Here is a 26,391-nt window from a genome sequence, read left to right as displayed (position 1 = left end):
AGGCAGTAGTAGTTCAGGATTGAGAGGAGACCGATGCAACAGAGCAGCCAAAGACAATGCACTGAGAAACCACAGGAAAAAAATTAGCTGGGAAGAAGGAAGTTTTATCAGCTGAGGGGAGAATGAAGAAGATGAAGATCAGAGTTGGATGAAAAAATTGTGTAAAGTCTTGAAGATGTATAAAGAGTCATTTTGAGTGAAGGCAAGGTTAAGGGAAGCAGGCGAAAAAGAAGTAATATGAAAGCAATGCAAATTTAGCTGTTGCATTCTATATAAATTGGGAAGAGGCAACACAGAAATTGGAGTCGCACATGTTGAATAATTAACAGAGGAGATCATCACATCACAGATTATCGCTGTAGCCATCTGGACATACTTTTGTATATTTGTAAACTGTGCAGGAAAACATGCCAAAATTTGTACATGGATGTAAGAGAAACCAGAAGGGAGACAGTAATGCAGAAACTTCAAATAGCTGGATTTTAACAAAATTTATATTCTACTGAAAACAGTTCTATACCATTTTCTATGTGACTGTACAAAAGTACTTGATAGTACTTGGGATTTAACTTTCATAAGGACTTAATATAATGCATTTTAAAATGTGACTCGCCAATTTAAAGGACAAAATTGTACTGCTAAAACAAAACTGTTAGTGGATATTCTGCACATTAATACTAGGCAAACTTCCAAAATAAAGATTATATTTAAGTAGATACTACTTAAAAGAGCTGCTGGATGAGCTCCAAAGTGTCATGAAATGACTACTGTGACAACCTGCTTCAGTTGAGTAATACGGGCAAATTTATCCTCCTTGTGGTGGGTTCAGTCCTGTAGTTCTTGGGTACAGTTTTAAAAGGCAGTAGTTATTAAGCACACTTCAGCAAAGGCATGGTGGTCACAGCTTTGACAACTGAAATACAGTGGGGAAAATACATTTTTGTATATCAAATCTGCTCATTGCCCCGTGCCCCCATTTGCAAATGCATTTCAGACTTCCACCTCCTCTCCACTCCTAGCCAACTGTCAGCTTTTGATTTGCTTATTCCTATCAATGACCAACCTAGTCTCTCTTTACAGCAACAGCTTAAGTGACATCAAGGTTTAGCAGACTGATATGAAGGAAACGAAAAAGTGAGGCAGCTCAGAGCTCCCATCCCACATCATCACTATAGAACACTTCTGCTCCCCACCTATTTATTGATACATAGCTTTTCTATCAAGGTAAGCACTCAAAACACCCAACTCATCTCACCAAGCTTCTGGATTCCTCCTTCAGTTTTTGGATAAGCCATAGAGAGATTATCCTGCAGAGAACACTTAGGTGGACTGAAGCATCCAATGTCTCTGCACTGATTATACAAAATGCCTAGGAAAAGTAGGCTATCTCACTTTCCTTGCTCTTTAACATTACCACTGCAAATACAACAATTTAAATTTTTTTTCATACATCAGCAAAAGTTTTTCCCACACACTTACAAAGATTTAATACACAAATGAAAGCACTCTTTAATGTTCCTTCTAACCCCATGATTATAGGCAATAATGCTCAAAGGGAACTCACCAATCCACATAATACTCCTCCATACTAGATTTTGCGTTTAGATCTCTGATTCAATTGAGAACTGCAACAGAAAACTCACACAACTCCCTTCTGTGCCACATTCAGTTGCGTTAGTATCCAGATAATTCACAAACATGCCTCTTTTAAATTAGGAACATTAACTGTGTGGCTAACCATGCTGTCTTTTGAAGATGTCCATCAGAAACATTGGAAACCCTGACAGAGCTATCAGAAACCTGGAATAAGAAGTCTGAAGGGAAAATCATGGCTTCTGTTAAGATCTTTCGGAAAGTTCATCTACCTTTTGTTAGTTTTTCACTAAATCCTGAATCCAGATACAGATACTTTACACCTTCTGTGAAAGATCAAGTTAATAACCCTTTCCTAAAATAAACCATGTAAAGTTAAAAATAATGGAAGGTGCAAAGATTTTCAAAGATCATTCTACAGCTAAACTATCTAATTATCAGAGTCTTCAAAAACAAAAGGCAAAGTTCAAAATGAATGCTTATACTTATACTACAAATGTTTATACTAAAAACCCCATGTATTCACATAAAAAGGTTTCACCCATATGAGGAACATTATCCCTGCACATGCCTGAACTTCCTGTCAATACAAACTTGCTTCTTTTTACCAGATCCTAAGACAGAAAAAAAAAAAAAAAAAAAAAAATCCTTCTAAAGAGAATAAATCACAGTTGTATTTTCTTCCTCCAACATCATTGTTAAAATTTTTTAAGTCTGTTTAAAAGTAGTAAAACTTGACACAACAGAAATCATATAATACCTGGTGGAATGCACCCAATGAAGCTGTCAAACAACGAATAAGTAGATGTCAAATAACCTAAGGTTAAATGAGGAATTACTCTTGACATATTTGTTTCAATACACAGAAGCCTCTTGTGGGTTTCCTTCAGAGCATACATTGTGCTGCTCTGTGTACTTGTGTCTCAAAAAAAAAAACCAAAACCAAAAAAACCCCCTATTTTTCCAAGTCTGAAATATCCCCTTATAAAGTTATTTTAATCTAGCTACATTTCCACATTTTATCTAATTGTTAATGATGATGCTCTTTCTAATGATTTCCATTTAAGAGCTTTCAGGAAAAAATCTATTCCGTAAGGTTATTTCACAAATTAACAATTTTGTGAAAATCCAATTTGTTTGGTGAAATCTTTCCCAGTGGCTTCTCAGTGGCTGACAGCTTCCATCAGTTAAACACTAAATTACATGAAGTGTCTCTGATATCTCCATCATATCCAAAATCACTTTTGACTTCTGTAGCTTTATAGCAGTCATTTTTCATTTATCACTTTGGAATCTTAGAAGCATACAGCATGTATGCACAGATTGCATATGCTGAAACGTATCCTAGACTCCTCCTTTTGAGGAATCTAAGATTCAGAGACCAAATGTGTCAACGTCACCTTGAGCTCATAAATAGAAACATATAGGATGATTATGACTTCCCTTAGATTTTTCTAAAAATAAAAGCACTGTTTCAGCTTTCTTAGGCTGTTTTGCTTGCATCCAAATTTTCTAGTACCCCCACAGGTGCTTACAGGGAAAATTCCTGACCATCTCTACAGTTTATGCCACACAGTACACTCACTGATATCATAGCAATAGCCTATGGCTCCCCACTGTGCCAGCACTCCAGAACACCATCAGGCAAGACTGGATGACCTGCAGTCAGAACATCCTTAGTGTTGCCTGAGACCACAAAGATTTATCCCCAAAAGCCATATAGTATGTCCCTGCACTCCTTTCTGTATATCTTCATACCCTCACATATTGCATTCCTCAAAAAGCAGATGTACACATGGCACAGGCAGGGATTCCTTTCTTGGGATGAACAAATAACCACAACACCAACATGCTGACACGCCACAGCTGAATGTCATACACTTTGCTGGGAGGACCACATGCCCACTTACAACACAGCCCATAGCAATGAGCAAAGGCATTGCCTCAGGTAGACCAGTACAGAATCACAGAATCATCTAGGCTGGAAAGGACCTTGAAGATTATCTAGTCCAACCGTTAAAATAGCACTGACAGATCCCAACTACACCATATCCTTAAGTGCTATGTCAACTCTCCCCTTTAACACCTCCAGGGATGGGGACTCCACCACCTCCCTGGGCAATCCATTCCAACACCTAACAACCCGTTCTGTAAAGAAATGCTTCCTAATATCCAGTCTAAACCTTCCCTGGCGCAACTTGAGGCCATTCCCTCTTGTTCTATCGCTTGTTACTTGGTTAAAGAGACTCATCCCCAGCTCTCTGCAACCTCCTTTCAGGTAGTTGTAGAGGGCGATGAGGTCTCCCCTCAGCCTCCTCTTCTTCAGACTAAACAACCGCAGTTCCCTCAGCCGTTCCTCGTACCACATGTGCTCCAGACCCTTCACCAGCTTCGTTGCCCTTCTCTGGACACGCTCGAGTAATTCAATGTCCTTTTTGTAGTGAGGGGCCCAAAACTGAACACAGTAATCGAGGTGCGGCCTCACCAGTGCCGAGTACAGGGGTAAGATCACTTCCCTGTCCCTGCTGGCCACACTATTTCTGGAACAAGCCAGGATACCATTGGCCTTCTTGGCCACCTGGGCACATTGCTGGCTCCTGTTCAGCCGGCTGTCAATCAACACCCCCAGGTCCCTCTCTGACTGGCAGCTCTCCAGCCACTCCTCCCCAAGCCTGTAGCGCTGCTGGGGGTTGTTGTGGCCCAAGTGCAGCGCCCGGCATTTGGCCTTATTGAAACTCATCCAGTTGGCCTTAGCCCATCGCTCCAGCCTGTCCAGATCTCTCTGCAGAGCCTCCCTACCCTCGAGCAGATCAACACTCCCACCCAACTTGGTGTCATCTGCAAACTTACTGAGGGTGCACTCGATCCCCTCATCTAGATCATCAATAAAGATGTTAAACAGGAGTGGCCCCAAAACCAACCCCTGGGGGACACCACTCGTGACCGGCCGCCAACTGGATTTAACTCCATTCACCACAACTCTTTGGGCCCGGCCATCCAGCCAGTTTTTTACCCAGCAAAGCGTGTGCCCATCCAAGCCTCGAGCAGCCAGTTTTGCCAGGAGAATGCTGTGGGAAACGGTGTCAAAGGCCTTACTGAAGTCAAGGTAAACAACATCCACAACCTTTCCCTCATCCAATAAGCAGGTCACCCTGTTGTAGAAGGAGATCAGGTTTGTCAAGCAGGACCTGCCTTTCATAAACCCATGCTGACTGGGTCTGATCATCTGGTTGTCCCGCATGTGTTGTGTGATGGTACTCAGGATGAGCTGCTCCATCAGCTTCCCGGGCACCAACATCAAGCTGACAGGCCTGTAATTTCCTAGATCATCCTTCCAACCCTTCTTATAGATGGGCGTCACATTGGCCAATTTTCAATCTGTCGGGACCTCCCCGGTCAGCCAGGACTGCTGGTAAATGATGGAAAGTGGCTTGGCGAGCACCCCAGCCAGCTCCTTCAGCACCCTCGGGTGTATCCCATCAGGTCCCATAGACTTGTGTGTGTCTATGTGATGCAGTAGGTCACTGACTGTCTCCTGGATTGCAGGGGGGTCGTTCTCCCAGTCTCTGTCCTCTGGCTGAGGAGGCTGGATTCCCTCAGTACAACTAGTCTTGTTATTAAAGACTGAGGCAAAGAAGGCATTAAGGACCTCAGCCTTCTCCTCATCACTTGTTACCATGTTTCCTCCTGCATCTAGCAGGGGATGGATACTCTCCCTGGTCTTTCTTTTGCTGCTCACATACTTATAGAAACATTTCTTGTTATCCTTGATTGCTGAAGCCAGATTAATTTCCAGCTGGGCTTTAGACCTCCTGATTTCTGCCCTGCATAGCCTCACAGCCTCTTTATAATCACTGTGAGTGGCTAGCCCCTTCTTCCAAAGGCTGTAAACTTTCCTTTTCTCCCTGAGTTCCAGCCAAAGCTCCCTGTTCAGCCAGGGTGGTCTTCTCTGTTGCCGTCTTCTCTTACAGCATCTGGGAATCGCCTGTTCCTGAGCCATTAACACTTCCTTCTTAAAGAGTGCCCAGCCTTCCTGGACCCCTATACCCTTCAGGATCGTCTCCCAAGGGATCCTTTCAAGCAGGTGCCTAAACAAGACAAAGTCAGCCCTTTGGAAGTCCAGGATGGCAGTTCTGCTTAGCCCTCTCCTGGCCTCTCTAAGAATAGAGAACTCTATTATTTCATGATTGCTGTGCCCTAGTCGTCCTCCAACCACCACATCGTCCACCAGTCCTTCTCTGTTCACAAAGAGGAGATCCAGCAGGGCAGCTTCTCTGGTTGGTTCACTCACCAGCTGCGTCAGGAAGTTGTCACCCACACATTCCAGGAATCTCCCGGACTGGTTCCGCTCTGCTGTGTTGTATTTCCAGCAGATGTCTGGGAAGTTAAAGTCTCCCACAAGAACAAGGGCAAGCGATCGTGAGATTTCTCCTAAATACCTATAGAATATTTCATCCACCTCTCTGTCCTGGGTGGGTGACCTATAGTAGACTCCTACTACAACATCTGCCCTGTTGGCCTTCCCCCTGATTCTAACGCAAAGACACTCTACCCTGTCTTCGCTACACTTGTGCTCAAAGCAATCATAACAGTCCCTAACATACAGTGCCACCCCACCACCTCTCCTTCCTTGTCTGTCCCTCCTAAAGAGCTTGTAGCCCTCAACAGGCTCACTCCAGTCATGGGAGACATCCCACCATGTTTCTGTAATAGCCACAGCATCATAGTTTTCCTGTTTCATCATGGCTTCAAGCTCCTCCTGTTTGTTACCCATGCTGCACTTCAGATGGGCTGGTGTTTTGCCCCCTTCCCCCTTCAAATCTAGTTTAAAGCTCTGTCAATGACCCCAGCTAACTCCTGCCCCAAGATCCTCTTCCCCCTCTGGGACAAGTGCATTCCATCTAATGCCAAAAGGTCTGGCGTCCTGTATACCAACCCATGATTGAAAAATCCAAAGCCCTGATGGTAGCACCAGTCTTGGAGCCACAAGTTCATCTGTTGAGTTCTCCGGTATTCTTTTTCATCCATCCCCCCAACTGAAGGGATGGAGGAGAACACAATTTGTGCCCACAACCCCTTAATCAGTTTTCCCAAGGACCTGAAATCTCTCTTCATTGCTTTAGGACTTCTCCTGGTAATGTCATTGTTACCTACCTGAAAACCCAGGAGAGGGTAGTAGTCCTTGGGTCTCACTAGAGTGGGGAGTTTTGCCTTGAGGTCCTTGACGCGGGCCCCAGGGAGGCAACAGACTTCCCTATGAAGCAGATCCGGTCTGCATATGGGGCCTTCGATACCCCTGAGAATGGAAGTACAGTCTCCGCTTCACTTTGCTGGCCTGCCCCTTCATCTTCTCCCATACTAAGTCTATGTCCCTGTTCCAACACCACACCACCTGCATTTTTAAGACCACCATAGCTCCTGTACATAGGAAGGGTAAAGCCTGAGAGAAGCTATCCTCATTAGATCACACTGCGTCTCCTGCCACACATGGATCTTGCCCTTTCCACTCTCCCTCCACTGGAGCCCAGCTTCCTTCTCCCCTTCCCTCAATACCCTGCAGAAAGGCCACACAACCTGCTCCTACTGAGCTATACTGAGCTGGCTCAGTCCTGAGCTGGGTGCTGGCTAACCAAAGGCTATGAACATGCACTATCAACATAATTTGGTATAAGGTATCCCAAGCTCCCGCTCACTCCTCAGTGGCAAGGAGGATGGCACATTTATGAGTCCAGTCCCTTAGTTCACCCTGAGCTGCAGACCTGCCAACCAATGCACTCATGACAAGTCAGACAAACCCCATTGCCCATTTGCTTAGGGACACAAAAATTTGGCACACTACTTTGGATGCACTGATGTTTGAGGAGAAGGATGGGTTAAAAGACAAAGAAGACAGGTCTCTGCATGACTATGAGTAGCCCTGCCCTTCCCACCACTCCAGCAACATTTCTAAAAGAAGCAAAGAGGTCAGTTCAATTTTAAAAGACAACAGATCCTGAAGTGCTCCTTCACAGGATCCTTCAAAAGCATCTTCACACTGGTAACTGAGGCTTGCAATGAGACTTTGCAGGTTTTTCATCTCCTTTTCATCATAGAGCCTTGGCAGATAATGACAGGGCCACTCAGTGCCCATCACGTATGTTACATAGCAGAGTCATGGCATGTACCGTGCATAAGCTAATACAAAAGCTAGGAAAGAGGAAAGTCATATCCAAGATGCTGCAAGTGGTTGTGGAATAGCCCATTCCTCCTTGGTGTGTCCCAAGACAGGTGGCCAGCTATCCCACTTTGTGAACACTACCTTCCGCTATGCCCTAAGGAAGGGTGAACCTCAGAGTAAGGGAATGCATTAGCCCCCCCTACAAATCAAGGCTTATTGACACATCTGCCCTCATCTTTCCAATCACTGTAGACCTCAGTGCCTCTCTTTTCTGAGGCAGCCAAACCCCTCTTTGATCACCAGGAGAGGGTATTCATTTAAACACAAAGAAAATGCTAAGACGCTAGCTCTCCTTTCCTGTATTTGTTTTTATTTCTTTTCTCAGCCTGTCACTAAGTACTAAGTATGCTCTTATTTCCTACAATCTCCAACCCTACTGCTCTTCTGTAATCCCTCTGCAGTTAAATTCCTTCTCCTTTGTTTACCAACTCTCTGTTTTGATGTCATTTGTGTATTACTACAGAAAGACACATTGTTAAATCTACTTCCAAAACAACAGACCAAGCATAAAGCTCTAGAAGGCACACCAAGGAAAATGACCACTAAAAAAAAAAAAAAAAAAGCAAAAAACACAAAAACCTTGTAAATGGCCTCTGTCAATGACACAAGGAAAAACACAAGTACAATAAAGCGTCCAGAATAAAGTCCAACTAAAACCTGCCCTTTGGCTGCAGGTGTGGTCTTGAAAACTGATTAAGTCAGAGCAAAAAAGTGTCAGTTTACATAGCAGTGATGCAACAAGATATAATAATCATAAGTATGAGAAGGGTCTATGGAATGGAATTGCTGGAATTCAGAATAAAGAGCCCAGAAGGAAAATGCTGAGGAGGCAAGGCCTTTCCACTGGGAGCCTTGTGTAATAACAAAATGCAGACTTTGACCTAGAAAGGGGCAAAAAGGAAAAGAGACTGGACAGGAAAAAACACCAAACAAACCAAGAAACTTGCTGATATTGTATGCATCTGGCCAAGTAAAAAAATGGCAATTTATGGCAGCGTTAGGAAATGCATAACACAAGAGGACAGATTTAAAATGTGAATGATACTCAACTTGTCAAAGAATAATAAACTTTCTAGCATGGTGTGCTTTCTATGCTCTACCTCAGCATGCTTCACCCCAGAAAGAGGATGGGACTTGCATGCTACTGAAGAGTCCCAGAAGCATAATTTGGATAGAGCAACATGTTCCCTTCATCTTTTCATACCTGGCCAACTCTCTCCTCCGTTACATACCACTTCACCGTGATGTTGATGGGACAGTCACAGAGCAATCTAGCAGAAAATCTGTATTGCTGAAGTCACCATGATGCATTCTGGTTTTTAAATTGTTAAGTTTCTGAATATAAAGGATCACATTTTATCACATATTAGTTCAACCACTACAGCCCTATCAATTTCTACAACTAATAATGCCACTATAGACAAACACATCGCTTTTACATGAGAAATCCAGTGCAGAGTTCATAGTTCTTTGCTTTTTAAAGACACAAACCTGTATTTATACTGTAATAAACACATCATATAGAAAGATATTGAAAACACAAATTGAAACACTATGCTCTCACTGTGCAAAGTCTTTGCAAACATTCAGTGCTCTGTAAATAATAAATAACTGAAGCAGAGGTCACCTCATCAGGTTAATCATGAGTCGTATTGCCAATATACAGTTTGCTCCAGAGAGGCTGTTCTATCTAGTCCATGGAGACATAGGGATTGCAATTTCCAGAGCTGCCAATCTTGCATGTTTCCCAGCACTGGATTCCACCACATTTTATAAAGATGCAACCTTAAGCTGAGTGAAAAATAATTCAAACTGCTTGCAGTGCTGTTACAGAAAGGGCTTCCACAGCAGATTACACGCACTACATTAATGCATACACTACAAGTACAAATATCTTTGTGACATGGGAAAAAAAAAAAAAAAAAAAACCAAAACATACAGCAAATCTGGATCAACAGAGACCACTCAGAATCTCAAAACAGTGCACTTTTCTACAAATTCTTTTGACATTTTCAATGATCAAGACAAGAGAAAGCAACCCACAAGACTTCAGGCAATTGAAGTATCTGGAATACTTAAAGGCAGCGTCTCTATTGCAGTAAGTGTGACCTGGAGGAGGGCAGTTGTGCTGGTGGGGGAAGTCGAACTTTATTCCAAGACAGACAGACAGACAGACAGACAGACAGGAAGGAAGAAAGAAAGGAAGAAAGAAAGGAAGAAAGAAAGGAAGAAAGAAAGGAAGAAAGAAAGGAAGAAAGAAAGGAAGAAAGAAAGGAAGAAAGGAAGGAAGGAAGGAAGGAAGGAAGGAAGGAAGGAAGGAAGGAAGGAAGGAAGGAAGGAAGGAAGGAAGGAAGGAAGGAAGGAAGGAAGGAAGGAAGGAAGGAAGGAAGGAAGGAAGGAAGGAAGGAAGGAAGGAAGGAAGGAAGGAAGGAAGGAAGGAAGGAAGGAAGGAAGGAAGGAAGGAAGGAAGGAAGGAAGGAAGGAAGGAAGGAAGGAAGGAAGGAAGGAAGGAAGGAAGGAAGGAAGGAAGGAAGGAAGGAAGGAAGGAAGGAAGGAAGGAAGGAAGGAAGGAAGATTAAAATTTTAAATCTAAGACCATTTAGTTTCACACCAGATGTTAAAACCCTGCTTCTAGATGCCATTAATCTCAGAGATTTAACAACAGGCTTTAATGGGAAGAGTCTAATTCTCTGTAGCAAGAAACAAAGGGTCTTTCCATTAGACACAGTGACCTCCTCCATCCCTCTCTGATCCTCCTTCACCTCATATGCAGAGTCAAGTACAGCACAATTCATCACTGCAGTACAAAGCTGTTTACAGCTCAGTGGTCTGCAGTTATGTTACATACCAGGCACAGAGTTTCTGAAAGAGAATGTAGCTCCTTCATTCCACTCTGAAATTGCTGTTTCTGCTTTGAAGCAATGTAGGTTCCTTTTAACAAACAACGACTACTACTAACAAGCCTTTCATTATTATGCTTCATTTGTTAAAATTCCTCAAGCCTGGCACAAAGGGAAACTTCTCACCACTGCACACACAGTGCCACAAGGAAGACACCAGAAGAGTTAGAAGGGCCACAAGGAAGGACTCTTCTTCACAGATGGATGAGTTCAAATAATTAGGTGGGTAGGGAAATGACTGACCTAAGCAATACTTTTAATTGATAATGACCTATGTTATATTCCTCTTCATTTTTTCCTTGCAACTGCTCTTATTCTGCAATTCCCCTCTATTTATCTAAAACCACACCCTTGTATCCCTTCTTCCTGCAAGAAAAATATCTTTCCTCAGGACTCTGTACACCACTATTTTAAATATTCATGTCATCTTTGTCTTTGCAAGCCTTGGCCTTGTTACTTAGAAATCCTTTGAGTCTCCATTTCAGCTGCTTTAGTCTCAGTTTTGTTACTGTTTTAACAAAATTACTTTTTACCAAGAGCAAATACCCTCTCTAATCTAATGAAAAACCACCGTTCTCCCCTCCCATGTTTTTGATTTCAAGTCCCCTTGGAAAATTTACAGAGGACATACAGATACTGCTACAGGAAATTTAGACACTCTTTAATACTTGCATGGATCCATCCATCTCAGGTCCATAAACCACTGATTGAAAAACAAAGACACTGTTTCTTTCATTCCCAGTATCTGCTCAAGCTCCTAAAATCCTGTTCATTCTTAAGAACTTTCTTCAGTAGTTTCTCATCCTTGCTTACCTCTTCCCATTCAATTCCTTCAGTTCAATTTACGTATTTTCCACTAATCTTGTCCTATGACCCTCTCTCTTCCAGTAGCCTTATCTGTTTGGGCCATTTCAGCTACTACCATTATGCAATCCTGTCGCATTTAGCCTTGCCCCCTTGATCATCATAATGTAACTCCAACATTTGGCCTCTCAAGCTAATTCACAAACACTAAAGTATCTCCAAGATCAGCCCTCTTCTCATTCTCTTTGTACTCTCTCAAGACTTTGTCATTTCATCTTGCGTATCTCTCCCCACAAAGTCTACTGTCTCTACACCAAAATGGGTGTCACTAGGACTTAGGGGGAAAAGGTGTTTTGGTAGTATCTTGCTCTCTGAAAGGCAGTACAGACTGTATCAGGAACACAGTAAGAAAAAAAGTGAGATTTTTGGACTAAGAACTGAACTCTCAATGAAACAGCTTGAACGTATTAAGATGAATTTAATTGTAATTCAGCAAGTACCAAAATAAGATAAAAAGCATTTCTCTTACAATGAGGGGAAAGTCTCTGAGCAAATTGTAAGACCTCAAATTACATAACAGCTTAATATTTTAAAAAATATTTTTATCAAGAGTTCTCTTATGGGACTGCACCCTGCAACCTTACTTTTCATAAAGTAGCACGTAAGAACCGCCACAGTGGGCCAGGCGGGATGTTTAGCCCAAATGGAATGACTAAACTAGCTCAGACTAAATATCCAGCCTGACCACTACTCTGTCTCCAGAAGCAGTCAAGAGCAGCTGTCTAAGGGAACAGTGAAAACCAGAGCAGTCATATAGAAATATTCTCTTCCACTCCCCTCAAAACAAACACAGTTACTGTACAGCTTTCAATAATTCGCAGCTCAGTAACTTCCTTACCTAGAGGTAGTACCTTTATTTGTTGCCTCTTTTTCTTTTTTCTCCCTCTTTTTCTGCCTCCTTTTCCAACTTTGTTCAGCAGCTTTTTACACCCATGCAGCACACACAGCATCCCATGGCAATGAATTTCAAAACTGACTTACACATATACAAAAAAAAAAATTCTTTTCCTAGCTTTGAAACTGCTCCCTGCCTGTTTCACCTGCTATCTCTTCTAATACAAAAATAAGGTGTCACTGAGTATTCACTTCCCATCCACACACCTGGTAGCTCATGATTTTACAGATCTCTAGCATTCACATCTGGCCACTATCTCTTTTCCGGTCTGGAGGCTCCCACTTAGCTCTAGTTCTTCTTGCATGGAAGCTACTCCATGGATGCCTTCTGCATCTTGCTGCCCTTCTTCATTCTTGTTGCTCTTCTCTGAACCTTTTCCAGTTCCACTCCACTTTTTCTGAGATAAGGAGACCAGAACAGTATACCATATTTAAGACGCAAACACACCAGAGATTAAAGGAGTGGCCTAATGATATATTGATCTCTCTTCTTTCAGAGCAACTTCTGATATAAATTTGGTTTTGACTGCTACTAAAGTATGGAGCTAATTTTTTTCATTAAATTACTGCTTCTAGTCCCAAGATCTCAGGCCACATCAAAATATTTTACCGTTGCCGACCCTGACTTTCATCCACCATGTTAATGGCCACTTACTTTTATAAGGTTCTTCTGCAGTTTTTCAGTCTGCCCCCTTTTCTTTTACCTTCTTTTGCCCTGAATAACTTAGTTTCAGAAACAAACCTTGTCACCACACTTCTGTTCCAGGCCACTTATGAACATAAAGATCCCCTTGGACACACACAGAGATCTCTGTGGAAATCCACTGGTGATTTCCAATATATTTTTCTCCTGGTGTTTTGCTTATTACCATTTAACCAATTATTTACATAGTTGGCAGTCCCCCTTAACCTGTGCCTATTTAGTTCCTTTAAAAGTTTTTTGAACGGACTTTGAATACCTTTGAAATGCCTTTTCAAAATTTAAGTAGAACAATACACCGTAAAATCTCTTTCATCTGCATGCTGGTTACCTCTTTCAAAGGACCACAGCAGTTTAGCAAGACTTGACTTCGAATCACAAAAATGTTGGCTGAAAGAGATCTCTGGGAGTCATCCAGTCTGACCAAACACTATAAGCCACAGCAGATCAGGTCAGCTGTAGCATTGTCCAACTAAGACTTGAAAGCCTCCACCAAGAGAGATGCAACCCCCTGCTCCCTGGGTAACTTTTTCCAGTGCTGCACTACCCTCCTAGCGGAAAAGATTTTCCTACAATGCTCAATTAGAACATTTCAATCTGCAGTCAGTGTATATTAACCCCCTGTTACATGGTTTGCCACTACTAAAAACATTGGCTCTGTCATCTTTGTAAGCATCCTTCAAGTAGTTGAAGGCTAATAACCTGTTTCTAAATTTCCTCTTCATCAGGCTCTCCTTCAGAGAAATCAATTATTTCTCAGTATTTCCATCACATTTATCCAATGTCCTTTCTAAAACAGCTGCTAATCTAATTTTTTAATTAATCCACTCAATTTAAACAAGAGGCGTATTTGTTTCTAGGCTCCCTGATTCCACAATGTTTTCTAAAACACGGCATCAAATTAGACAACTTCAAGTTCTCAACTGCTGAGACACTAAAGCAAGAGGCTACATGCCAGTCTGTAGCTGGTCTATTTCACTCTTCCGTTCCTTAAAAACTTGGGTAAACTAAATCTGGACCTGTTAAATTGGGAACATGCAATTTGTTCCACAATCTCTCCTACAAATGCCTCCAGCTGAGAAAGGCAATCTCATAAGCCTCCCATAAGAAGGCTTCCAAAACAGGAACCACTCCACACTTTTCAGTGGTGAGCATATACACACAAGAATTATTTAGTTTTCTGCCATGGCTTTATCTCAGATCATTCATTTCATAATATCATTATACGCAGTCCCCACAGACTCTTCAACTGGCTTCCTGCTACTGGTGTGGTTGAAAAAAGCATTTATTGATTTTATGTTTAGCCTCATAGGGGAATTTTTTGGTCCTATTTCCTTCTTTGAATGCAGCCACAGCTTTTTTTAAGACATCCTCTTGCTTTTAATAGTCTCCTCTACCTTGTCATTTAGCTATACAGGCTTCCTTTTCCTAAGTCTTTTTTAGACTGATGGTTAAAATTTCTGTGGAGTCTCCAAAACAGCATCCTGAAATAGAGTCTCTGCCACCTACAAACACGCTACTCTTACAGTTGCCTTTCCAGTTTTTCTTTAAACAAACATCCCCATTTTTACATAGTTTCCCTTTCTGAAGTCCAGCATAATTTAATAGAGGGGAGAAGAAAGGAGAATTGAAGGTTGTTTTTCTTGCATTCCTTTCACTTCCATTTCTTGCACTTCCTTAGCTCAGGGAGGAGAGAAAGGCAGAATACAAAGCCATCTCACATGTCTTTTTCCAGACAGCATCTTACAATCTCTCCATGACATCACCATCTTCTCACTGAACAAAATACAGTCTCTTACCTACCTTTTAGTCACCATCCCTCTGTAGTCATCTACTGCTTCTGCTCAGCGTTTGTGCAGAGCCTAGCACAATGGGGTCCTTGGTCTACCTTGTAGGCTCCTAGGAGATAAGGAAACATAAAAGAGAAATAATAGATATTGAAGAGACAGCTCATCAGCAATTCTCAGATATTTATAACAGTCATAAAACATCTGTCTTTCAAGACAATAAATTAGAAATGTAAGGCACTGAACTACACAGTGTGAACAAAAACCAAACAAAGAGGCAGAAAAAAAAAAAAAAATCATTCTTTAAAATAACTGGCAGCTGGGGATGAGAATCAGAGGAGTGCTTGTCACAGAACTGCCAAAATCCATGGGACATATAAATTCAAGAAAAATCCTCACTGTAAAGATCTCCCTTGGTGCCCTAATCACCACTAAAATTAAACATGCCTAAAAGGTGGGCTGAAATCTGACCCCAAGAGAAATCCATGACAAAATTCAGGTGGGCAAAACTTTAGTATTCTTTCATCTTTCCATAAAACAGAAAGTTCAAGAGGAAAACACAGTTACTGTCTAATGTCTCAAAACAATATAAAAGACATTTTCAAGAAAAAGAGATGCATCATTAAGAATACTTCAAGATGTTAACCCATTTCGTAGGAACGACAAAGACAATATAAAGATTCAAAAAATTATCTTGCTGTTTTCTTTATTGAAACAAAGAAGGTACTGCCAATCAATCAAGTGCTATCTTTACTTGAAACAGCAAGACAGGAATCACATAGCAGTTTCCTTCTCTCAACACCTCAACAAAAAGGTACTTCAGAACTAAAAAACAATAATAGTCCATCCAATTTAAGCATTCGTTTCTTTGATTGAGAATGTCTACGGCACAGAACAAATACACGAGCAATCAACAGTTCACCCGTGGACCTAATCAGAGACATGAGGCAAGAAGGAGTCTTCATTCCACTCTGTTTACTCACTTATATAAAATGACTGTACTAGATGGCTGGAAGTGCTTGCAATTGTTTTCCAGTGTTTTCCTGACCTATGAAAGTCTCAGGAAATCTGCTGAATGCATAAGTAGTACTGCATAAAGACTTTTTATAGCAACAAAACATCATATGAGCAAGAACAACTCTTCAGGTTAGACAACGAAGATCCAGATTTATGTTTGCCATGTCAAAATTTCTCATGAACCCCCTGCTCCATCACCAAGTAGTTCAAATTTTACAATTTCCATATTTTCTTCTAAATTAAGAATTTATATCATATGTGCACATATACACATCCCTCTGCAAAATTCAGCAACGTCAAACTCTGCTGTAGAAGTTGCCAGGAGCAGATTTAGATAGTGTTCTCCATGGCATAGGGATCTATGGAAGCTAAAGGATGGAAGGTCACTTTGAATTTCATAGTCCAAGGTGGTAGGTGAAGCTTATATTGTTGAGAAGACATTGCATCACCTTTTCTTTGCCTCCCACTTTTCAGAAAGGCAAGGACAAATTTAAATCTTGGAAGAGGACCAAGTTCTGCTTTTTATATTACTATGTACCAGAGAATACTTGAGCACCTCAGCACAACTACCCGCCACCCATGCACGTTGATGACAAAGTACACTGAGACATTCAGTCTGTCAAGTAATTAATTATAACTGTTACCATGCAGTAAGTTCTACAGACAACTACAAGCAACTCATCTCTAAGATTCAGTGTGCTAGTGATTTATGTATGCACTCACTACACCAGAAAAAGCAGCTGAATTATGCTTTGAAACATTAAAAAGAAGGCTGTATACCTCAATTTTTCTAAACAAACCTGACAATACTCATGCTTTCTATATGCACATCAAACCACCCACTGTCCCTTCACCACTCATTTAATGATTCATATTTCTACATAAACATCTCAGGTTTTATCTTAGCAAAATAAAAACTTCAGCAAGTTTATTTTTATGCTAATCATAAGAATTACCTAGACAAAAGTGGAAAGCAGAGTCTGAACCCACCTTACTGATTTAGGGAAACAATGCACACACAGAGAAACAAACTTGTAAAGCTTGGATTTCTACAGATTCATAAGGGATTGCTTCCCTTATACCCCTTAATATGGCAACCCTGCTGTTCCTATGCCTGTGGCATCAGTCTCATTGGGCACATTGGGCACCCTCTGTGGTGGCACTTTCATTAGGCACAATACAGTACACGCTGCAGGTAGGATAACACCAGAAATTAGCCTGAGTATTCATTTAGTTAAAGTTAGGCTAACTCACCCTACACAGCTCACGTCAAACCAATCTTATAGAAATTGTAAATTAAGCCACCCAAATCAGAAGACTGAATGCAAAAAACACATCAGGTTTTTTTATTTGGGTGTATATAAGCATGTTTTAGTTTACTTTTGCTTTGGTTTAGCATCATCTGTTAAAGCAAAAAGGCTACAGTGGCTGTGCTCCCTGCCTCTGACTCCTACCTTTTCCTTTCTAAATGACTTTTGAAACTGACGACCAGTTTCAATCTAACATAAAAACTTTCATGAAAATGGCCAGGCAAAGTGAGAGACAAACTCACTTTCCAAATAGCTATTTTCCCCTACTCTAGTGACAAACACACAGGCACACAAGAGGGGAATTCGGCCATGGTACATTTGCCCAGAAGCATATTAATTTAAAAGAACAGGGGAAAAAAACCTTCTGCAAATGGATAAAAGCACACATAGGTGTATACTAGTGGAAGTTTTCCAGAAATCTTTACTAGATTTAATGATAAACATATGGGAGTGCTGTTTCCCACTACTGTTAGAATAAGGTACTGAAGTCATTGGTACGACCAAGCAGTGTGATTAAATCTGGTGGGGGCGTGGAGGAGAGTGCACGTGCAGTTAACAGCCTTTGCTGTCACGGGGATATGGGCACTGCTCTCACATGTTTCTAGTATATTTGGAAAGATTTTTGGCTACACACTGAATTGAGCAAAGAAATAATCATAGCATGTCTAGACACCATGGCTCGTCTGCATGCTGAGACTTCCCGCTTCTGCTGTAGCTGCACGGCACTGCTCAGGCAGCGTGCCACAGCATCAACCTCACCTTACCCAGTCACCTGGGAGCTTGCCCGGGCACCCAGGATTTTCAAACAACACCTAACAGCAACCATTGCTCATGGCGCAAGGCAAAGAAGGACACTGAGAGGGATAAGAACACGTCTGCTCCATATCACTTCACCAGCCAGCCTTGGCTTTTGCTCCACAGATATCACAGCCAGAGTTAGGCAACCTGCTCCAAGTGACTTCTGCTGGTGTTGGTGGGGCTGAAGTGGAAGTGTCAGGAGCACCAAAGAGATGGGGTTTTTCCCCACTTCAGTGCTCTCACCATCTATGCACAGCAGAAATGAGCACATATAAGTAAACTTTATGTACTGCTTAAAATACTATTAAACAAATTATTTGCTTTTGTTGCTATCTGGTAGCAAGAGAGAAAATCATGTCAAAAGTGAAAGTATACCAAAATTGAAAGGGAGGGAAGAAAATAATAATTTTTAAAAAGATACAAATATACTCCCTCCTCTTCCCTTCCCCCAAAAAACGCCTGAATTATGCAAATATATCCCACTTTCAGGGATGAATCAAGGATGAATGGTTAGAACATCTGCTATATACAACCTTGTGCTCCTTCTACAAAACCTAATATTTCTCCTTATAATGTATGCTATCCAATATTACCACTTATCTTTCTCTTCATGCCGAAGAGGTCCTCGCATAAGGAAAGAGATCTCATAAAATCCAGCTTATTTGCTGGACTAAAGAACAGATGTGGAAAGGTGGCAATTATTAAGCAAAATATAGGAATACCCTTTTTATAAAGCTGTATTTTGTTTATATGCTTTTCAAATCACAATATGGAGTAAAACTACAACAAAATAAATGTAGGAATTTTTAGGGAAAAAAGCAGAACAAACAAAAAATCAAGAATGTCCCTGAGCATGTCCCAGCCACCACTGTTTGAGACCACAGAACCAGCCTACACAAACGCATCCCAAACAGGCAGATACCTGCAGACACAAGCTGCAGAGCAGAAGCTCAGAGCACTACACCCACTCCCATACTCCTTTATGTGCAGGGCTGGGAAACATCCAGGTCTTCACAGAGGTGTCTTCTGGTTCAACTCTGAAAGCACATCTGAACAAAACAGGAGCAGTACCAGGACTCCCTTAAGCTCCAGCATTCTTCTTGCCTTGCTGAAGACAAGCTCCAAGTCATGAAGAACCATAGATATCTGCACACACGTACACATGCTCCCACGCACAAATCACATGAGCAATAGATCTGACTCATCCAGAGTTTGTCAGGCTTACTTCATAGGCATGGTAAATCTAATCTAATCAGAACACGAGACAATCATGGCCCACATGAAGATCATCTTTGCAGAAAAGAAGAGAGAGTCCCATAAAGCAGGCTCATTGCGTTTGCTGTAACACATCCCAGTGCTGTTATAGGAATATAAGTCCTGGTCATATTCTGCATATTGATAGCTACACTACCGGCCATGGTACCTCAGTGTTACTGACAAGGAAGGTCTTGGCAAAGAAAATTAGATTCATGAATTACCCACAGCTTTAACTCTACAGTATCACTTTATTCTTCACCAGGCCAGAATAAGAACAAATGTAGAGACTGGAGTGCCAGGACGGGAAATGTATTGCTGACAGGAAAGCATAGATCAGAATATGTGAAGTCACCAGTCAGCCAGAGTTCTCTAGCTGAAAATTATAAAACAGAATGACATAACATTTATTTGGTTTTGAAGGGATTTGACTAATAATAGCTCATTTAAAGCCGCTGAACTTGCCCTACTTACTTGCTTTAACTCCATCTAGGTCAAAGTGACAAGACATGTTAGTGCAAATTTAACCTTTTAACTAACCACCACAGATTTATAGTCCAAGAGCATCACTTAGTTCTTGCCAAAAACCACCATGATTCCCAAAATAGTAATTTTTAAAGTATAATACATTATTAAGACTGCTGACAGAATTAACAGTATTATCTAGTTTAAAATGGTAGAGATGGAGAAAAACAGTAACAAAAGAGAAATTACTGTGGTCTTGCTCCCACTGAACTCATGTTTTTCATGAAGGCTTCAAAGAGCGGGGAAAACATGGCCTTTATCCAACTTTCTGCAAATTACACAACTGAGTATTTTTATTTAAAATAAGTAAGTTCTGATACAACTCTGATCTCCTTGAGTTTGACAGCAAAACTTCTCCTGACAATATGTATTCTTGAGCATGACACCATTTATTCTTGTACTTTTCTGGTCTTTGACTGAAGTCTACAGGATATTTCAAGTGCTCTGTTGTCACTGGTATTTGCTGTCTACGTGTCTCTTACATGGTTTCCTGAACCTGAAGTTCATAGGATTGATAATCCAGACAGACTTTTCTAATTCTATCATACTGACAAGAATAACATCTTTTAGCACCTTTCAGCCAAGTTGTGTTAGTACTGACAACACAAGAGGCTGAGAGTTTCATGGCCAGAGAAATCAACTTCATAATTAAAGTCAATGAAGAGAATTATTAAACACTGTAGCTTCATGTAGACAAGATTTATTTGTGTGCATGTGTGTGCACATGTCTACAAGAGTTAGATGAAAAATCAATGTTTCTAGCATTTTTGGCTGTCCTTAAGATGAAACTCAATAAATGGGTTGGGTTGTTGGGGTTTTTTTTGGGGGGGAGGGTGCTTTTTTTTGATATTGCAGGAAGGATACCATGCGACAGTCATCTTAAGAAATCTCCTTACTTCCACAAAATGCAACACTGTACTGCTTCTACCTCTTCTATAATTTTCACCTGTAATAGTTTCAACATCACTCCACCAACCCTGATAAGAGCAACTGCTCATGGAATAAAATGTTACTCGTCTTCCAGAATTCTGCCAAGTAATTTCCTGTCCTAAGTGATACTCAAATTTAAGTCATGTACTCAAAACTGAGGTTGGCATGTAAATCTTAAATCTCATTGATCACCATATAAATTCTTCAAAATCTACACCACTTTAGCAAAACCAAGCAAAACAGAATACTCTATAATCTATGCATTTAGTCTGCATAAAACCAGTTGCTCCCTTTCTTTCATTAACCAGTATACGGCTACTTTATTTTCCAGAGGAGGCAAGTAAGCTAAGAACAGTAAAACCAAAACTATGGGTATCATAGAAGAGAACTCCTGAGCAAAAGCATCTTTAGGTATGTAACCATAAAACAATATATTATGTTTTATCTGACCTTTTGCAAAAGTCAATGAACCTTTTCAATCTAGTTTTAAAAAATTCAAGTGAAGCTAAGATGACAAACACCTTTTAGAGGAAAAAAAAAAAAAGTCCACAACCCTCAGGAAAACCCTGGGTTTTATTTACTATTCTGAAAGACATTTTCTGTACTGCAGAATAGCAGCTGGTATATTTTCTGTAGCATACTTAATTCAGAGACATCTGCTTGCTAGCAGACCAAGGATGAAGCTTGGGGTTATGAGACCTGGATTATATTTCTGGCTCAGCAATTGATTTGTGGTGCAGCCTTGAGAACCTTGTTTTGTTCCCATTTTGCCATTATAAAACGTGAATATGTCTTTTAAGATACCCCAGTTTCTTTAAATAAAATGCAAGTTTTTATATATCCCAGTGAACTGCACTGTGAAAACTGCAGTTCCAATTAAGAGTGAACTCCTGAGTATAGTGACAATTTTAGGAAAGCTTTATGGTCATGTTCTCTCAGTCAGAGCGCCCAGCTGCCTTCTGGAGAAACGGGACTGAACAGATTCATGTAGGTACTGCAGATGCCAAATAATAACTAAAAGACTAATCCTGAATATTGCAGCTGCTGATAATGCTCGTTGCCTAACAATGCAGAAAGTATTACACTCACTATTGCCTACAGCATGCACTGCTACAGAGAAAAAAAAGAAATGATATGTAGTCTGGGAAAATCCAAGATGATAGCCTGAAGAGGAAAATAACTCAGTGCATATAGCTTGAGGTTATGAGGAAAGCGTCTGCTAATATGCAGCAGACTCCCATAATTGTGCAGCTGAAGTAATAATACCCCAACAAAATGCCATTACAATGTACAGTGTTTAACAACTGTGCCAGTTTTCACGCATGTCGGTTTATTCCACAAGCTGGCTTATCCACTTTGTTAGTCTAAATGCTCCAAAATGATTTAAAGAAATCATATCCACTACATTTTAAAGACAGGAGACCATATTAAATCCTGGGTAAGTCTATTAATTTTAATTGTGAGGTATCAGGAAAAAAATAGATCTGTAGTCTGCTTTTTCAAATTGGAGAGTTCTTAAACAATACTGGGGGGCAGGAGGCGGGGTGGTGATGCAGCACATGAGCAACAAATGTATTGGAATCATTTATGATATAAGAATAAAAGAGAGAATTAACAAATTTCTTAATCTACAATGCTTTCATATTCTGCCTCTTTTTTTTTTTTTTGGCTTAGATTGTTCTTCAATGATGGATGCTTTCCCTTCTTCCATCTCAGCATGCATGAGAGAAAGACAAAACTTAACATATCCATCACCAAAGCCAGAACACACAGCACAGTCCATCTGGTACCATAAATCGCAAACTGATAGATGCTCCCCCCCTCCCCCAGCAAGATTCTTAGCTCTTCTACTCTCTCTTCAGCACAAAGTCGAATGCTGGGGGGGTGAGGTTTCTAGGTGGCTGTAGAGATAGCAAGAATATCGTGACTGTGATCTGGACATATTCCAAGACTTGTCTGAAATATTCTTACTCAGGGCCAAATGTTTTCCCCATCAGCAGTGAAAGCATTCAATGCTTTGGCATTCTTCTAGCAGCCTATCCCTCCCTTTGCCACCCAACGTGCATGCACACTCCCATCTCCCTGGCTGCTTGCACTGCTGAAGCAATCACAAATGCTTCAGGCAAAGAAAAGATACAGAGGTAAACACTTTAGTCCTGGGTATCATCCCAGGGAGGACACACATAATAATTTCCAAGCTCCTCCTCAACAGATTATTTTTCTTCTTCTGTTCAGTACTAACAAAATTAAGGAAGGAGAAGAGTTTAATGTACGAACAGGATCCCTGTCAAGAATTTCATTACAATGCCTAGTTCATCATAAGCTGTTATTAAAAGCAAACATCTACCATCCCCTGCTGTGCACTAGGCTTAAATGACAAAGCACACAGCAGATCCCAGAATTGCTCTGCACTGTGCCCACAGCTAACCTTTCACAGCCCTCCTTGCCCTCCTCCAGTATCTCCAATCTTTGCAGAATCTATACTTACTTTCAAGTGGCATATTACATTCACTTTTTTTTTTTTTTTTTAAGGTTAAACCACTAAGTAGAGCATGAAGTACATGATTCTGCATTCACCACACTGATGTTCACCTCAGGCAGCAGAAAAAGAATACCTGGATCTGATTTTGCTCCTGTATTTCAAGTCTGCTTTAGATACCCATTTCATGTAAAAACATAACATAAAAGAGAGCAAGAGGTTCTGGTAGCTGGTGCTGGGGATGATCTGGAGTTTCTGCACTCAAGCAGTAGGGAGAACTTAGGCAGAAAAGTATGCAGACATTAAGCACATTATCCTGAGAGGCGTTTATTAAAATGCAGTGTTAACTTCAGTATCTGGTATTGGTTCTCATTATCTTTGACAATTCACCAAGCAACACCTAAAATTTACAATTTAACAGTATGAATCAGTAACACATACAGAACTAACTGCAGCAAATTGCCCAATAAACAGGAAACTCCTATTAGAAATGACATTAGGAATATTCAACAACTTGAATTGTGACACAGATTTTGCTTACTAAGACAGGATGGGAGGATGCATGTCCTGTCTGAAAGCACTTGTATGATTCCGCTGTTTCCGATCACTTGTAATTATATAAGAAGAAAAAAAGGCATTTCATTTAGAACATCTGCACCAGAGCAAGTCCCTAAAATTTTCCTAGAACAAGTGCAGGAAATAAATAGCACAGACAAGGAAAAGAAAGAACTAGGACACACCCAGACTTGATATGGAAATCCTGATGTCAGGACCGGTACTCCCTTCAGAAGTACAAACAAGACTGCTGGAAAAGTTGCGCTGTTCCAAAGTTCTCATCCTCCTTCAAAGGTAAGAAAACCTGAAACAGTGCAACAAAGCAAAGAAAAATGTGCACTGCAAATAAATCTGTGAGATAATCACACTTTGTCTAAGATAAGGTTCAAACTCTACTACTAACTAAATCTATACACTTGGTGCCCATGCTGCATTTGTCGGTGCTTTTACCCATCCCACATCTTAACTTACTCTCTAACTTTCTACCCCAAGGTCTGATTTTTTTCAAAACAAATTAATTTGGCTCTCATGTTACATTGTGCTGGGGGCAGTATTACACATAGAGATTGTAAATGAAAATTAGACCACACAGAAAGATATACTAAATTATTCCAGATTAAAAAAATGTTAAAATGGGATTTAAACAGAGTAACATTAAGGTAACAGGGTAAAAAAAATACATAATTGTAGTATTTTACAATCATCACAGATGAGATGAAACTGAACAAAAATGTGAAAACATCAGGAAATGTGAAACCACATTTAAACTCCCAGACCACTTCAAATTTCTGCTTTACTTATGTTGTGCACTAAATGTGCATATAAATACTGGTTGTAGCTCCAGATCAGCTGCTGCTGTATTTTAAGAACATTTCGGGTTTATTTTTTTCATTGTTTTCTTTCTTTGATTCTCTCAAGAAAAAGATTTCATGGTGAAGCCACTGCTTTCACAGCAATGAGGAGTATATTACACACCATTTACTTTTGGAGGGTTTGTCTGGTATCTAAATGTTTTGGCTTTTTTATAATTTAGACAAGTTGCAGGGATACATTTCATAGGTCCCTTACAACCTTCTCCTAAGGAAGCATTCTTATTCTCTCATCCAGAAATCTGATTAGCTACAAAGACCCATTTGAATTGCCTGGTAGCAGGTTAACAGAATGTCTAATTCCTCTTGCCACAACACAGGACTGTTTCTGTCCCGTTTTGTGCATGGCACCTCCGACCCCTCGTGGTTAGGACCTGTGCTCTTTGTTCTGCCATCATGAAACCATGCAGTCAGTGATGGTCCAGAAGTGCACATCACTTGGCACATCAAGCCAGTCCCCTGGCTCTCTCCCTCGAGAATTTCTGAGCAATAGTAAACACTGATTAAACGGAATTCTAACTCAAACTTCTCCTTCCTTTAACCAATGGGAAGAAGGACTTAACCAAAAGGGAAAATGTTCTTGTAAATATGCAACCTTGACTTACTGGAAGCCTTAGTGTCCTAGCAGGGCACTCAGCAATGTTTTCACCAGATACTGTAGAAGCCTCTTTGCTCTGCTCTGACTTAATCAACTTAAAATGATGCTATATACCATGTTGTTAATAGAAAAATCTTTTCTTCTCCAAAATCAATCTATTAAAAAAACAAAACAATATTTGTGTTAGTTTTTCTTATCCCCCCAATCCTCTCTCAGTGGTGGAAGAGAAACCAAAATCAGTTTATCTGCTACTGTTAGCCTCTATTGCCAGTCAAAATAAAGTCAAAAGATGACAAAAATCAAAAGATGCATTTTCATTTTGTTTGTGTCCACACATTTATGTGCAAAGAGTTATCTTCAGATGGTTCCTCTAGTGATATAATAGTCAAGGTTCAAGTCAGTCTTAACTGTGTGGCACCTGGAAAGAACCTGGTCTTTGAGACACCAAATACAGCCTCCCCTGTTACTCGAAATCAGGCTCCGAATACGTAAAAATGTTCTTTTTTATACAACTTTAACCTATGTCACAGTCCCTCCTCATTCCCTGAAAAATCCTCTTAAGAACATGGTTCAGATTCAGCAATATTTGGAAGAAAATTTTCCCTACTAACTTCCAGTAAGAGATCTTTCATACTGTTTTGTATACTACTAGTGGGAATTACTGGGAAAAAACAAGAAAGGTTTCTCTATTCCCTGGTTGAAACATGCTCTTCCCCAGAAGACCCCAGAAGGCCTTGTACTTTGTGTATAAAGTCTCGAAGTAGGTAGAACAAAGAGACAATCAGGCAGTCAGCACGGTTTGGGACACAGATTTGGGAAGTTCTGGAGGCAGAGACCAAACACACAATGAAAGACAGCGATAAACACTTCTTGATACACTGGTTTTAGGTATACAGGCTGCCTTCCTTTTTTACAGAGTATAAGGATCATCTGCTTTTATATTGGTTAGTCAAGAAAACACCTCATTTCTGTACATAACATGGACTGCATAGCCTGTAAATGCAAAGGCAGATCCCATTTGAGAGTCAGGCATTAAGGCAGAGAAGAGGAGAAAATCCTGATTCAATAACTGAAGGAAATAAAAACTAATATTGAAATGGA

At 40.6% G+C, this 26,391-nt stretch overlaps 1 protein-coding gene across 4 annotated transcripts in view; it reads right to left on the bottom strand.

Moving 5' to 3' along the window:
• Positions 1-26,391, bottom strand: part of SEMA5A (semaphorin 5A) — a 354,251-nt gene that overhangs the window by 250,988 nt on the left and 76,872 nt on the right. For all 4 annotated transcript variants that reach the window (XM_074874592.1, XM_074874601.1, XM_074874608.1 and 1 more), the window contains one exon: positions 14,972-15,067. The gene's annotated coding sequence lies outside the window, so the exon portion shown is untranslated. The remainder of the gene's footprint in view (positions 1-14,971; positions 15,068-26,391) is intronic.

Source organism: Strix uralensis, chromosome 1 (genome assembly GCF_047716275.1).
Source record: "Strix uralensis isolate ZFMK-TIS-50842 chromosome 1, bStrUra1, whole genome shotgun sequence".
Lineage (NCBI taxonomy): Eukaryota > Metazoa > Chordata > Aves > Strigiformes > Strigidae > Strix > Strix uralensis.
This window is presented reverse-complemented; position numbering and strand designations above follow the sequence as displayed.